Source organism: Anomaloglossus baeobatrachus, chromosome 4 (genome assembly GCF_048569485.1).
Source record: "Anomaloglossus baeobatrachus isolate aAnoBae1 chromosome 4, aAnoBae1.hap1, whole genome shotgun sequence".
Classification (NCBI taxonomy): Eukaryota; Metazoa; Chordata; class Amphibia; order Anura; family Aromobatidae; genus Anomaloglossus; species Anomaloglossus baeobatrachus.
In genome coordinates, this window is record NC_134356.1 from 440894060 (window position 1) to 440907337 (window position 13278).

Here is a 13278-nt window from a genome sequence, read left to right on the forward strand (position 1 = left end):
CCTTTAAACATTTCTGCCCCTTTATTACAAAATGGATAATGGAGAAGAAAGGAGGGTTGGGACAGGAAATGACATAAAGAGCCTTTTTTTCTTCAAAACAGACTAAGCTTTATTCAGAAACACAAAAGAGTACAATGGACAAAATCCGCATCAAAATCCGCAACGAAATCCGCGTCAAATCCGCACCTATGTTAAGGTGCGGATTCCGGGGGAAAGCTGCGGATTTTTATGCAGACAAATCCGCAGGTACATTCTACCGTGGACACATAGCCCAAGACTGCTTGACCATCTTATGGAACCTTCATAAAAGTCAATGAAGAGAAAGCGGCACTTGACAGCTGACAGGCTACCAAACAAGGTACCAATCCTCAAAATAGGTGCAGATCCAAAACATGGCCGTTGCATTTATCAGATATTACTCCTGAGTTTAGCCAGAAAACCTAAATCATGGTTTATACATGGACCACGAAACTTGGATGCATTAAACCAGCCTTGAACTTACAGAGGACTGCCTCTGTGGCCACAGTTATTAGGTATGTGGGGACAAGGGGGAGGTTAGAACCCAATTTCCAACTTCTAAACTTACTGACAGCAGGCAGAGATCTTGAAATTGTGAGGATCCATAAAACAAAGTTACACATTATAAAATTCATGATGGCCTGAATACGATTTAGTGACAACACATGTATATTTAACTATACACGCAGCATTTCTCGCTTATGGTTAGAATATATTTTCCTAAAACATTTGAAAACATCCATACAATAAATTCTAAAATAAATAGAGAAAACTTTACCAAAGAAATGCAAATTCATTTTGACTTTTACTTGAATTTATCCATTTCATCATGTAATAACGGGCGCTGGGGCGATTTAATCCTGCTCCAATTCACAACAGGTTTTCGCCTTAAATGGACAGACTAACCGGGACTGATTTTACGAGGAGAGAGCGAAAAAGCTGCCAAATTTGTACTTCACTAACACCAGACCCACTGGTACACACTGTGCACATCCGACAGCGTGGGTGGATGAAATTTATATAGATGTGAATAAAGATGTACAAAAACGTGAGTGCATACGCAAGAGATAAATGCTCTCTAGGAACAATCTGGTTAATTTACAACTCAAAACTGGCATCTGGAATGATGATGACCTTTAAAGCCCAGTTACTTGGCAGAGGATTCTTCTACATCTGTAACATTTTACAAGAAATTGATGCAATAAATAATAAATGGCTATTTCTCAATCCTTTAGGCTACACCCATCCGCCAAATCCTGCATGATGTACAGAGCAGAGTCAGATAAGAGAAATAAAAAGGACTGAAAGCAATTCTGCATTATTATATTTACAGAAAACTAGTCACCGACTCAAGGAAACAGCAGCTAAAGAAAGTGTTATGTACATTAGTGAAGTGGTTACTGTACATTCGGAAGACCAAGAAGACAATGGCGTTACTCTGCATCACGTTAAATACTTCTAGAAAGATTGCTCTGGAAGAAGGCCATTCCCCTAATGATATGCGCCATTAGAGAGAAGGGGTGATTAAAAGCATAATTTGCAGTTGTCTTCTCACAGTGTCATCAGCTCTGCTGTACGGCCCTTCCCCCACAATGGCTGCCTGTGAGACAGAAGCTGATGTACGGAGAGGACTCAGGCTTCAAATGTTTTTGTAATGAAACAAACTTCACTTCTGCTAAGCTGTCCTACCTCTGCACTTACTACAAAGAGGTGTATGATTATGTGTCATGATGTGACTGTAGGATACCGAAGGACAGGGGCTCCTATACTGTCCCTCACGCTGGGGAACCTTAGGCTATCCCTAATCTCTGGATTACCCTTGATGGTGGAGATGGTGGAGTCCCATGCCTTACTGTACTCCTGACCAGAAGTAATCTGTTCCCGTCCCCGCAAGGAAGAAAAGGAAGGAGTGAGATGGTAACATAGATAAAGACAGAGGGAAAAAAAACCCCACAAAACTCAGGCACTCACAGGAACAATCAGTAAGAGACAAAAGAGATAAGCAAGAGAAGAAAGGCTGTAACAAAAGGACAACAAGGGTTAACACCACAACCGCTCACAGCAACAAAGTACAACAACCACCAGTAAATGTGGATCTCAAAACCTCACCAAAGCAGTAGAGATTGACTATAGTTGCCATTAAAGGAAGGATCCAGCCAGCATATATAGGAGGGGAGCGAATATGACTGGCTCCTCCACAGCATGTGATCAAAGGAGATCATCAAGCAGCCCAGCAGAGATTAACGCTTGCTAGTCTGCCTAAGAACTACCAATCTGTGGGTCGACACCTGAGTTTGCCAAGACTGATCACTGACATCAGAAAAGTTAGCTTAACAGTTTACAAATATGAAAAACATAGACATCTTTGGAATTAAAGAAAAGATTGCAGATATCAAGGCATTTTATTAGACTTTATATGACCTGTATACCCATATAAACTGTTTATCAAAGTTGATCCTACTGACAAAATTCACTTTGAAGGGGTATTTCCCTAAATCCTAACTATGCTGCTGGAATAATATCTTGTATTTCTGAAGGGTATTATTGTTACTACGTGTTTTGACATTGAGCCAACATCTTTTTCAATTGGGGGGAAAAAAAAAAAAACAAAAAACCAACATAGTCATACACTGATGAGCAAAAAGGGTAACAATGTTTTGAACTTTTGATTTTCAAGCTCCATATCTTACCATCTATTACAGCTTTAAATATAAGACTACCATCATTTTATAAACAGTCATCTTGGCTATCTCATATATAAATGTGACTTGCAAATATTTAGCATATGATTAGTTATGCAGATTCTTGTCAAGCGACTGCATTGTTACTGATTTGCCCCTAAAAACGTTACTTATTATTTTGTTAATCCACCTTTGACTTTCAACACAGCCTGAATCCTTCTGGCGATGCTCTCGAGTAGATTCAAGCATGTATAGACTGAAATCTGATCTCAGGTTTCTTCTACAGGTTTCCAATGTTGGTAGATACTAGCAGACACACTTCGGTATGTTCACAATTTTTTCTTCAACTCTAACCTCAAGCGTTTGCTTGGGTTGAGGTCTACTTGGGGGCCAATCCAGTACTTCATTGTCATTGAAGCATTTCTTTGCCAATCTCAATGTATGCTTTGAGTCATTGTCCTGCCGGAGCACTATGTAATGATTTTCATACCCATAGTACTCGAGTGTATGCAGTAACTTTCTTGTAGGATACTCGCATTTAGGTCAGCATTGAGACCACCATGGATCCTGGTCAAGTATCCAACAACTTTGGCTGCGAAACAACCTCATATGATCAGTCTTCCTCCAACAAATTTGACAGTACCTTCAATTTCTCGATCTGTTAGCACCTTTTTCACTTGTTTCTTTCAGACCCATTTACATCCATCAGAGCTTTGTCTATTGATTTCTTCTCATCGCTCCAAATCACCCGCTTCCAATCTTCTACTGTCCTCTTTTTGCACTTTTTTGAAATCTCGAGCCAACGTTTCTTATGATGATATTAAAGTCGAGGCTTTTTCACCTTTTTCAGGCCACCATTCCAGACTTGTGTAATGTGTGTTGTATGGTGCTTGTATGGACGTCTCATCTCACTATTATGAAGCATACAAGCCATGTACACTGCGAATATTTGTCGCGCCAAAACGGAAAAACTTTGTGATGATCAGAATTGATGACTCCGATATTTTTCCTTAACGTCCACCTCTTCGTTTTGAATGGATGGACTGACTTAATTTCGTATTCTTCCAACTGTCATGGCAATAACGTGATGCAGTTTAGCATTTTTCTTGGCCGAGAGACCGCTATCGGTAAGGCTACTTTCACACATCCGGTTTGAGCCCTGCGGCTCAATCCGGCTGTGAAAACTATGCAACGGATGCGGTGAAAACACCGCATCCTTTGCATAAGTTTTTACATGCGGCCCGTCCGGTTTTTGCCGCTTGCGGCATGCTACTGAGCATGCGCAGTGGCAAAAACCGCATGCGGCGGCTGGATGCGGTTATTGCCGCATCGCGCCGCATCCGGCCGCCATAGGCATGCATTGAAAAATGCGCCGCAGCGGCCGGATGCGGCGCGATGCGGTGTTTTTTTGCCGGAGCAAAAAACGTTGCAGGGCACGTTCGATCCGGCCGCCGCATCGGCTAAATCTGCCGCATGCGGCAAAAACCGGACCGAACGCAAGCCCCTGCGGCACAATACGGCACTAATGTAAGTCTATGCAAAAAAAAACCGCAACCGGCGTTACAAAAGCCGGTTGCGGTTTTTCTGCAGAACGCCGTATTGTGCCGCAGAGCAAAAATCCGGATGTGTGAAAGTACCCTAAGGTAGATGATGCTGCTTCTATTTCCTTTGGAAATCTTCTTCATGGCTGCTCCTCAATTCGAACCTGTGAACCTTTGCTTGTGAATCAACCTAATAACATAATGAGCTATATAAGGGAATGTGAGAACAGGTCGTAGCTTGCAGTATACAGGAAGAAGAAGGGAATTTTGTTACTTACCGTAAATTCCTTTTCTTCTAGCTCCTATTGGGAGACCCAGACGATTGGGTGTATAGCTACTGCCTCCGGAGGCCACACAAAGCATTACACTAAAAAGTGTAAGGCCCCTCCCCTTCTGGCTATACACCCCCAGTGGGATCACTGGCTCACCAGTTTTAGTGCAAAAGCAAGAAGGAGGAAAGCCAATAACTGGTTTAAACAAATTCACTCCGAGTAACATCGGAGAACTGAAAAACCGTTCAACATGAACAACATGTGTACCCGAAACAACCCAAAAATCCCGAAGGAAACAGGGCGGGTGCTGGGTCTCCCAATAGGAGCTAGAAGAAAAGGAATTTACGGTAAGTAACAAAATTCCCTTCTTCTTCGTCGCTCCATTGGGAGACCCAGACGATTGGGACGTCCAAAAGCTGTCCCTGGGTGGGTAAAGAAATACCTCATGTTAGAGCTGCAAAGACAGCCCTCCCCTACGGGGAGGCAACTGCCGCCTGCAGGACTCTTCTACCTAGGCTGGCGTCCGCCGAAGCATAGGTATGCACCTGATAATGTTTGGTGAAAGTGTGCAGACTCGACCAGGTAGCTGCCTGGCACACCTGTTGAGCCGTAGCCTGGTGTCGTAATGCCCAGGACGCACCCACGGCTCTGGTTGAATGGGCCTTCAGCCCTGATGGAACCGGAAGCCCAGCAGAACGGTAGGCTTCAAGAATTGGTTCTTTGATCCATCGAGCCAGGGCGGCCTTAGGAGCCTGCGACCCTTTGCGCTTACCAGCGACAAGGAGAAAGAGTGCATCCGAACGGCGCAAGGGCGCCGTGCGGGAAATGTAGATTCTGAGTGCTCTCACCAGATCTAACAAATGTAAATCCTTCTCATACCGATGAACTGCATGAGGACAAAAGGAAGGCAAGGAGATATCCTGATTAAGATGAAAAGAGGATACCACCTTCGGGAGAAACTCCTGAATGGGGCGCAGCACTACCTTGTCCTGGTGGAAGACCAGGAAGGGAGTCTTGGATGACAGCGCTGCCAGCTCAGACACTCTCCGAAGAGATGTGATCGCTACCAGAGAAGCCACTTTCTGGGATAGTCTAGAAAGTGAAACCTCCCTCAGAGGCTCGAAGGGCGGCTTCTGGAGGGCAACTAGTACCCTGTTCAGATCCCATGGATCTAACGGCCGCTTGTACGGGGGAACGATATGGCAAACCCCCTGTAGGAACGTGCGCACCTTAGGAAGGCGTGCCAAACGCCTCTGAAAAAAGACGGATAGCGCCGATACCTGACCTTTAAGGGAGCCGAGCGCCAAACCTTTTTCTAACCCAGATTGCAGGAAAGAAAGAAAGGTAGGCAATGCAAATGGCCAGGGAGACACTTCCTGAGCAGAGCACCAGGATAAGAATATCCTCCACGGTCTGTGGTTCTTAGCGGACGTGGGCTTCCTAGCCTGTCTCATGGTGGCAACGACCCCGTGGAATAATCCTGAAGACGCTAGGATCCAGGACTCAATGGCCACACAGTCAGGTTCAGGGCCGCAGAATTCCGATGGAAAAACGGCCCTTGGGACAGTAAGTCTGGTCGGTCTGGTAGTGCCCACGGTTGGCCGACCGTGAGCTGCCACAGATCCGGATACCACGCCCTCCTCGGCCAGTCTGGGGCGACGAGTATGACGCGGCTGCAATCGGATCTGATCTTGCGTAGCACTCTGGGCAAGAGTGCCAGAGGTGGAAACACATAAGGGAGCCGGAACTGCGACCAATCTTGCACTAGGGCGTCTGCCGCCAGCGCTCTTTGATCGCGAGACCGTGCCATGAAGGTTGGGACCTTGTTGTTGTGCCGGGACGCCATTAGGTCGACGTCCGGCCTTCCCCAGCGGCGACAGATTTCCTGAAACACGTCCGGGTGAAGGGACCATTCCCCTGCGTCCATGCCCTGGCGACTGAGGAAGCCTGCTTCCCAGTTTTCTACGCCGGGGATGTGAACTGCGGATATGGTGGAGGCCGTGGCTTCCACCCACATCAGAATCCGCCGGACTTCCTGGAAGGCTTGCCGACTGCGTGTCCCTCCTTGGTGATTGATGTATGCCACCGCTGTGGAGTTGTCCGACTGAATTCGGATCTGCTTTCTTTCCAGCCACTGCTGGAGGGCTAGTAGGGCAAGATACACTGCTCTGATTACCAGAATATTGATCTGAAGGGTGGACTCCTGCTGAGTCCACGTACCCTGAGCCCTGTGGTGGAGAAAAACCGCTCCCCACCCTGACAGACTCGCGTCTGTCGTGACCACCGCCCAAGACGGTGGTAGGAAGGATCTTCCCTGTGATAATGAGGTGGGAAGACGCCACCCTTGCAGAGAGTCCTTGCCGTCTGTGAAAGGGATACTTTCCTGTTCAGGGACGTTGACTTCCCGTCCCATTGGCGGAGAATGTCCCATTGAAGTGGATGCAGATGAAACTGCGCAAACGGAACCGCCTCCATTGCCGCCACCATCTTCCCGAGGAAGTGCATGAGGCGTCTTAAGGAGTGCGACTGACCTTGAAGGAGAGTCTGCACCCCAGTCTGTAGTGACCGCTGCTTGTCCAGCGGAAGCGTCACTACCGCTGAGAGGGTATGAAACTCCATGCCAAGATACGTTAGTGATTGGGTCGAGACAGGTTTGACTTTGAGAAGTTGATGATCCACCCGAACGTCTGGAGAGTCTCCAGCGCAACATTCAGGCTGAGTTGGCATGCCTCTTGAGAGGGTGCCTTGACAAGTAGATCGTCCAAGTAAGGGATCACAGAGTGTCCCTGTGAGTGCAAGACTGCTACCACTGCCGTCATGACCTTGGCGAACACCCGTGGGGCTGTCGCCAGCCCGAATGGCAGAGCTACGAACTGAAGATGGTCGTTTCCTATCACGAAACGTAGAAAAACATTGGTGCTCTGTAGCAATCGGCACGTGGAGATAAGCATCTTTGATGTCTATTGATGCTAGGAAATTTCCTTGAGACATTGAGGCAATGACGGAGCGGAGGGTTTCATCCGGAACCGCCTGGCCTCCACGTGCTTGTTGAGCAGTTTTAGGTCCAGAACGGAACGGAAAGAGCCATCCTTTTTTGGCACCACAACCAGCTTGGAGGAAAACCGTGTCTTGTTCCTGAAGAGGAACCGGGATTACCACTCCTTCTGCCCGCAGAAGAGCATCTGCTCGGTGGGGACGTTCTGAAGAATCGAGTCGGAGGACGAGAACAGAACTCTGTCCTGTGCACGTGGGCACACTGTCCCTCACCCACCGGTCTGTGACCTGTGGCAGCTAAATGTCGCCAAAGGCGAGCGAGTCTGCCATCAACCGCGGATGCGGAGAGATGAGAGAGCTGAGAGTCATGAGGAGACCGCCTTGGTAGCGGTTCCTCCGGCTGCCTTCCTTGGGCGTGATTGAGCCCGGCCGGAAGCTGAGCCCCTCTGAGGCTTTTCAGCCCTTTTGGACGAGGACAATTGGGACCTGCCCGAGCCTGGGAAGGACCGAAACCTCGACTGTCCTTCCAGGACAGCATTAATAGGGTAAGTCGCAATGCAGACATTGCGAGGTTACGGACGCCCCTGCGGCACAGATGTACATGTGCTCAAGACCAGCTGCGCAAGAACAGCTGAAAAGCTTAGGGTGCCCATACGGCTGTGAATGCCGGAGCAACCGACACGCCGATAGCCTCATAGACAGATTTCAACCAGAGTCCATCTGTCTGTCAATGGCATCTGTAAGTGAAGTCCCATCTCCACTGCAACTATGGCTCTAGCCGCAAGCCTGGAGATTGGAGAATCCACCTTTGGACCCTGGGTCCAACGCTTGACCACGTCAGGGGGAAAAGGATAACGTGTATCCTTAATACGTTTGGAGAAAACGCTTATCTGGGAAGCGTGGTGTTCCTGGACTGCTTCTCTGAAGTCAGCGTGGCGAGAACAATACTCAATATACGTTTGAGCTACTGTAATGGGATTTCTCCTGCTGTGAAGCTGACTCCTCCGCTGGGGGAGCTGAGGGAGAAAAGATCCAACATTCCATTGATGGACGCTATAGGATCATTCCTTATGGCGTCACCATCCGGTGTATCCGGAGTGGGAGCGGTGTCAGGATCAAAGTCCTGATGAGCTACGTCTGCCTCATCATACAGAGAGTCGTCCTGGGACCCCCCCCGGAGCACCGATTTTATTCCAAATGAGGGTGGCCAGGGAGCAATGCTCCAGATTGCCCATGGCCTGTCCGGACTGCAAGTCTCTATCCCATCGCAACTCCGTCCCTGTCCTTGGACAGGGTTGAGAGGTGGTTCTTTTGGCCACGTCAAGTAGAGACCCCGGCTGACCAAGTGCTACAGGGGAGCATTGCACACAATGGGGTTCAGTGCCGTGGAACAGTATCACATGCAGTAAAAACAGCATCGAAAGCCTGTGTTGCTTATATGCTGCTGCCGACTTATAGAGCCAAGAATGGCGACCGTACAGTGCAATGTATAGCATACAAGCATAAAGTACAAATGAACACTGCAACCCCTGCAAAACAAGCAGCATAGAAAAAAAAACCTGTGCCTCAACACCCTTGCTTTTCTGCTGCTGTAGTCTAGCCACTCCATGGCGAATATAGCCAAGACTAGCGACCGTACAGTGCAGTGTATAGCATACAAGCATAAATACACATGAACACCTCAGTACGTGCAATACAAGCAGCATAGAAAGCCTGTGCTTTAGCACCCATGCTTTCCTGCTGCTGATGTGTCGCCATCTAAGAGGGCATATAGCCAAAAATAGCGACCTATGCAGTGTAAGCATAAAATACAAATGGACAAACTGCGGTATTTAGTGTCAGCACTTCAGGTGCCGCTTACCGCCCGCCTATAAGCGGGTGTGTGGTCGCCCTAGTCCTGTGCCTGGTTGCCCAGAGTCCGTTCTCTCAGCTCGGACTGCAGGAATGGCTGCCGGCGTCCTTCTCCAGCTCGTGTGAGTAGGGGCGGGCCGTGGGCGTGCCCCTAGTCAGAGCGGGAAACCGGCGTCCCACAGTGTCCAGTGAGAGGGCTGGAGCATGTAAATAAGGCTCCAGCCCTCGGCGCTGCTGATTGTACAGCGTCTCTCCCCTACCCTGATTGACAGGGTGGGGGCGGGAACGAAGCGGAGCTAGGCCGCAAAAGCCGGGGACTGGATTTATAAGCGCCGCCGCCGTAAAAGCGCGGTCGGCGCTAAGTCCCCGGCGCACTACAAGTCCCAGCCGCGCCGCCGCTCCCGGAGCGTCCGGCGCGGTAGTTCCCAATAAATAAAGTCACTCAGCTAGGCTGCAGTGACTGTAACCCTTTACTGTCCCCGGCGCACTAGCACACCCAGCAAGTCTGGAGTGTGCTGTGCCTGTGTGTACGGGGACACAGAGTACCTGAATGGTGCAGGGCCATGTCCCTGAACGGCACTCCCGCTCCACATCCAGCAGGTTCAATGGGTCTGTGGATGGAGCCCGGCCTCAGGGCTTTGGGGCCGGTAAGATCCCACTTCCTCAGAGCCCCTCAGGGGGATGGGGAAGGAAAACAGCATGTGGGCTCCAGCCGCCGTACCAGCAATAGGTACCTCAACCTTACAAACCACCAGTGGGGTGAGAAGGGAGCATGCTGGGGGCCCCATATGGGCCCTCTTTTCTTCCATCCGATATAGTCAGCAGCTACGGCTGACTAAACAGTGGAGCTATGCGTGGATGTCTGACCTCCTTCGCACAAAGCCGAAAACTGGTGAGCCAGTGATCCCACTGGGGGTGTATAGCCAGAAGGGGAGGGGCCTTACACTTTTTAGTGTAATGCTTTGTGTGGCCTCCGGAGGCAGTAGCTATACACCCAATCGTCTGGGTCTCCCAATGGAGCGACGAAGAAAAAGATTTTCCCCCCACCAGGAGAAAAACAGTAACAATGTAGAGACATGACAAAAATCTGCATAACCAATCTAATTGTGGCACAACGATAAGTCCTAGGCAGCAGGCCCGCTGTCTGGCTGTTATACTTTATGGAGAGAAGGTATACACACCAGTGACTATGTAAGGGGAATATATGAAAAGCAGAAACTGCTGTGTGAATATTGACATGAAAAATCCAATAGCTATATGTAAGAGTGAAAATGTGAAAAATGGAATCTGCATTACTGCCATGAACATATGAATCAAGAGAAATTTAGCTACTGAATTGATCAATGCAACAGAGCCCCAACACTACACCAAAGTATTTCTCTACGTTGGGGTCCCTAGCTAGTGTGTGTCCTCTCATGCAGTTAAAAAACTTACCGTGTATGGAAAGCTGAGACCCAGGCTATATATGCGTATAATGTGGACTGGCAATAGGCGTGGGTGGGGCCGGGTTCACAAACTAAAGACTACAAACCAATCAAGAAATAACGTCTGGAACACCATTCTGAGTCTCAACTTTTTGCACCTCAAGAACATCTCTAGAAACCACCCCTTTCTCACAATGGAAACTACAAAAACCCTCACCGTGGACCTGATCCACTCTCGCCTTGACTACTGTAACTCTCTATTAATTGGTCTCCCCCTAACTAGACTCTCTCCTCTACAGTCCATCCTTAATGCAGCAGCCAGGGTCATCTATATGGCTAACCACTACTCGGATGCCTCTGCTCTGTGCGAGCCCATATATCACAGGATCCAATTCACACTGCTTGTTCTCACCCGCAAAGCTCTCCACAGTGCGGCACCCTCCTACATCTCCACCCTCCTCTCTGTCTGTCACCCCACCCGTTCTCTACACTCTGCAAATGACTTTCGACTAACATCCACACTAATTCGAACCTCCCACTTCCGAATCCAAGACTTCTTTCGAGCAGCACCAATCCTCTGGAACGCTCTAACCCAAGAAGTTAGGATGAATCACAACTTACTCAGCTTCAGACGCACCCTACAAACGTATCTTTTTAGGGCGGCCTATCACACTCCATAGCCTAACTAAATTCACATAATCCCTCCACGCCTTCTCAGAACTCCAAGGCACCCAAATGCATCTCAAGGTTCTGGCCAACAAGTCCAAGAAGCCATTATCTATCCCCCATTTCCTTGAGATGGCCGGATTGTCATTGTAAATAAGCACTTGTACCTTGCCCCCCCCCCCTTCATCTCATTGTAGATTGTAAGCTCTCACGGCCAGGGTTGTCTTTTTTCCCCTCTAAATATTGTATTTTCTATAACTGTTACTTGTTTGTATATGATCCTCCTGAATTGTTAAGCGCTGCGGAATATGTTGGCGCTATAGAAATAAAGATTATTAATCATAAGATAAACAGTTGCAAGTCAAATTTAAGTATAAAATAATTAAGATGATTGTCTATAAAATGATGGTAGTCTAACGTTCAAAGCCGTAGTGGATGATTAGATATGGAGCCTGATAATCAAAAGGTTAAAACATTGTTACCCTTTTGATTGTCAGTGTACATACGTATGTAGAATTTTATTTCATCAGCGCAACCCATCTGAGCATCTGTTCACTTTGGTCGATTTCTTCTGGTGGCTTTTTTCCCCCCAGCCACGGGTCAATGGCAGCTGGCATTTCATGCTTTCATAGCAGTTGTGTCTCACACAATCCTGACAAGTGAGCACCATTGATTGTTTCTTTATTCTCCTCCATTAGGGTTTTACACTATGTTTTGTTTACTCTATTCCGTACACATCTCCATTTTTCAAATCCTAACTACGTATAGCAGATACATATCCGAGGAATGAGACCTGCATTGATCAGGGAGCTAACACTCAGTGCTGTCAGTGGAGTGATGCTTGAAATTCCAATTTGTATAAAAATTCCGGCCTCTTCTTGACCAACAGCAACAAATGATCATGCCCTGTACTTGAGACAGATGTGGCACCATCAGTGGTACATGCATCTACTATAACTTTATGGAATAACCTATGTATTATCTAATTTATCACTTTTCCCACTTGTAAGTAACTATGCTTGTTTAGGGTGCAGTGCCCTTCAAGGATGTCCCTCTAGATGATCTGGGAGGGGTTGGAGGAAAGTGAGGGTGTATCAGGACACAGAAGACTCCTAAAGATTAAAGGGGTTTTACGGGCTCACACGATGTGACTACAAATAGCTGAATTCTGACAGTGTGCAATGCGCACACCATCATTATTTCCCTGCAGTGCCAGCAGGAGTGTGCAGTCATGTGATCCCAAGAATGCAAATTGCATAGTTGCGATCACATGCCAAAGAGGTTCTCATTTGCATCTTTCAATGTTCTTATGAGAGAAAAGGATACAAATCTAGTCGGCTCCTGACTGAAACAACACAAAATACATACTACGGTTGTGTGACAGTCCAATCCTGCTGGAAATACAGGGAACTCATGAGGGTGTGTGCATTGCGCACGGTCACGATTCAGTAATCTACATTCACGTAAAAGTGACTGCAGAAATTTTTCTAGAGCCTGGAAAACCCCTTTAAATTGTACATATAAAATTGCCATCCCTCCTTAACCGGCAACACATGACATTTTGTCTGTGCCAAGAGTTTATCCATTTTTAATGGAGGGAAAAATGAAAGCCACTGGCAGAATGCTTTGGCAGTAGCTTAATTCCCGAATAACAAAAGGGACAGTATTTGATTTCAAAATGCCCGATCCTTACCTCCCGCTGTAGGGGGCGAGTCGGGAGGCTCCATACACTTTAAAGGGCTCAGAAAACTGCAACTAAATGTATATGGGGACCATCAGACAGGAGGGTAAAGTACTTGGGGTCTTTATCTTTTATAAAACTGGTTTTAAC

The 13278-nt window shown here is 47.6% G+C and overlaps 1 protein-coding gene across 2 annotated transcripts in view; it reads right to left on the reverse strand.

The window, feature by feature from the left end:
• TLN2 (talin 2) overlaps nucleotides 1–13278 on the reverse strand; it is a 406458-nt gene that overhangs the window by 117889 nt on the left and 275291 nt on the right. The window lies entirely within an intron of this gene.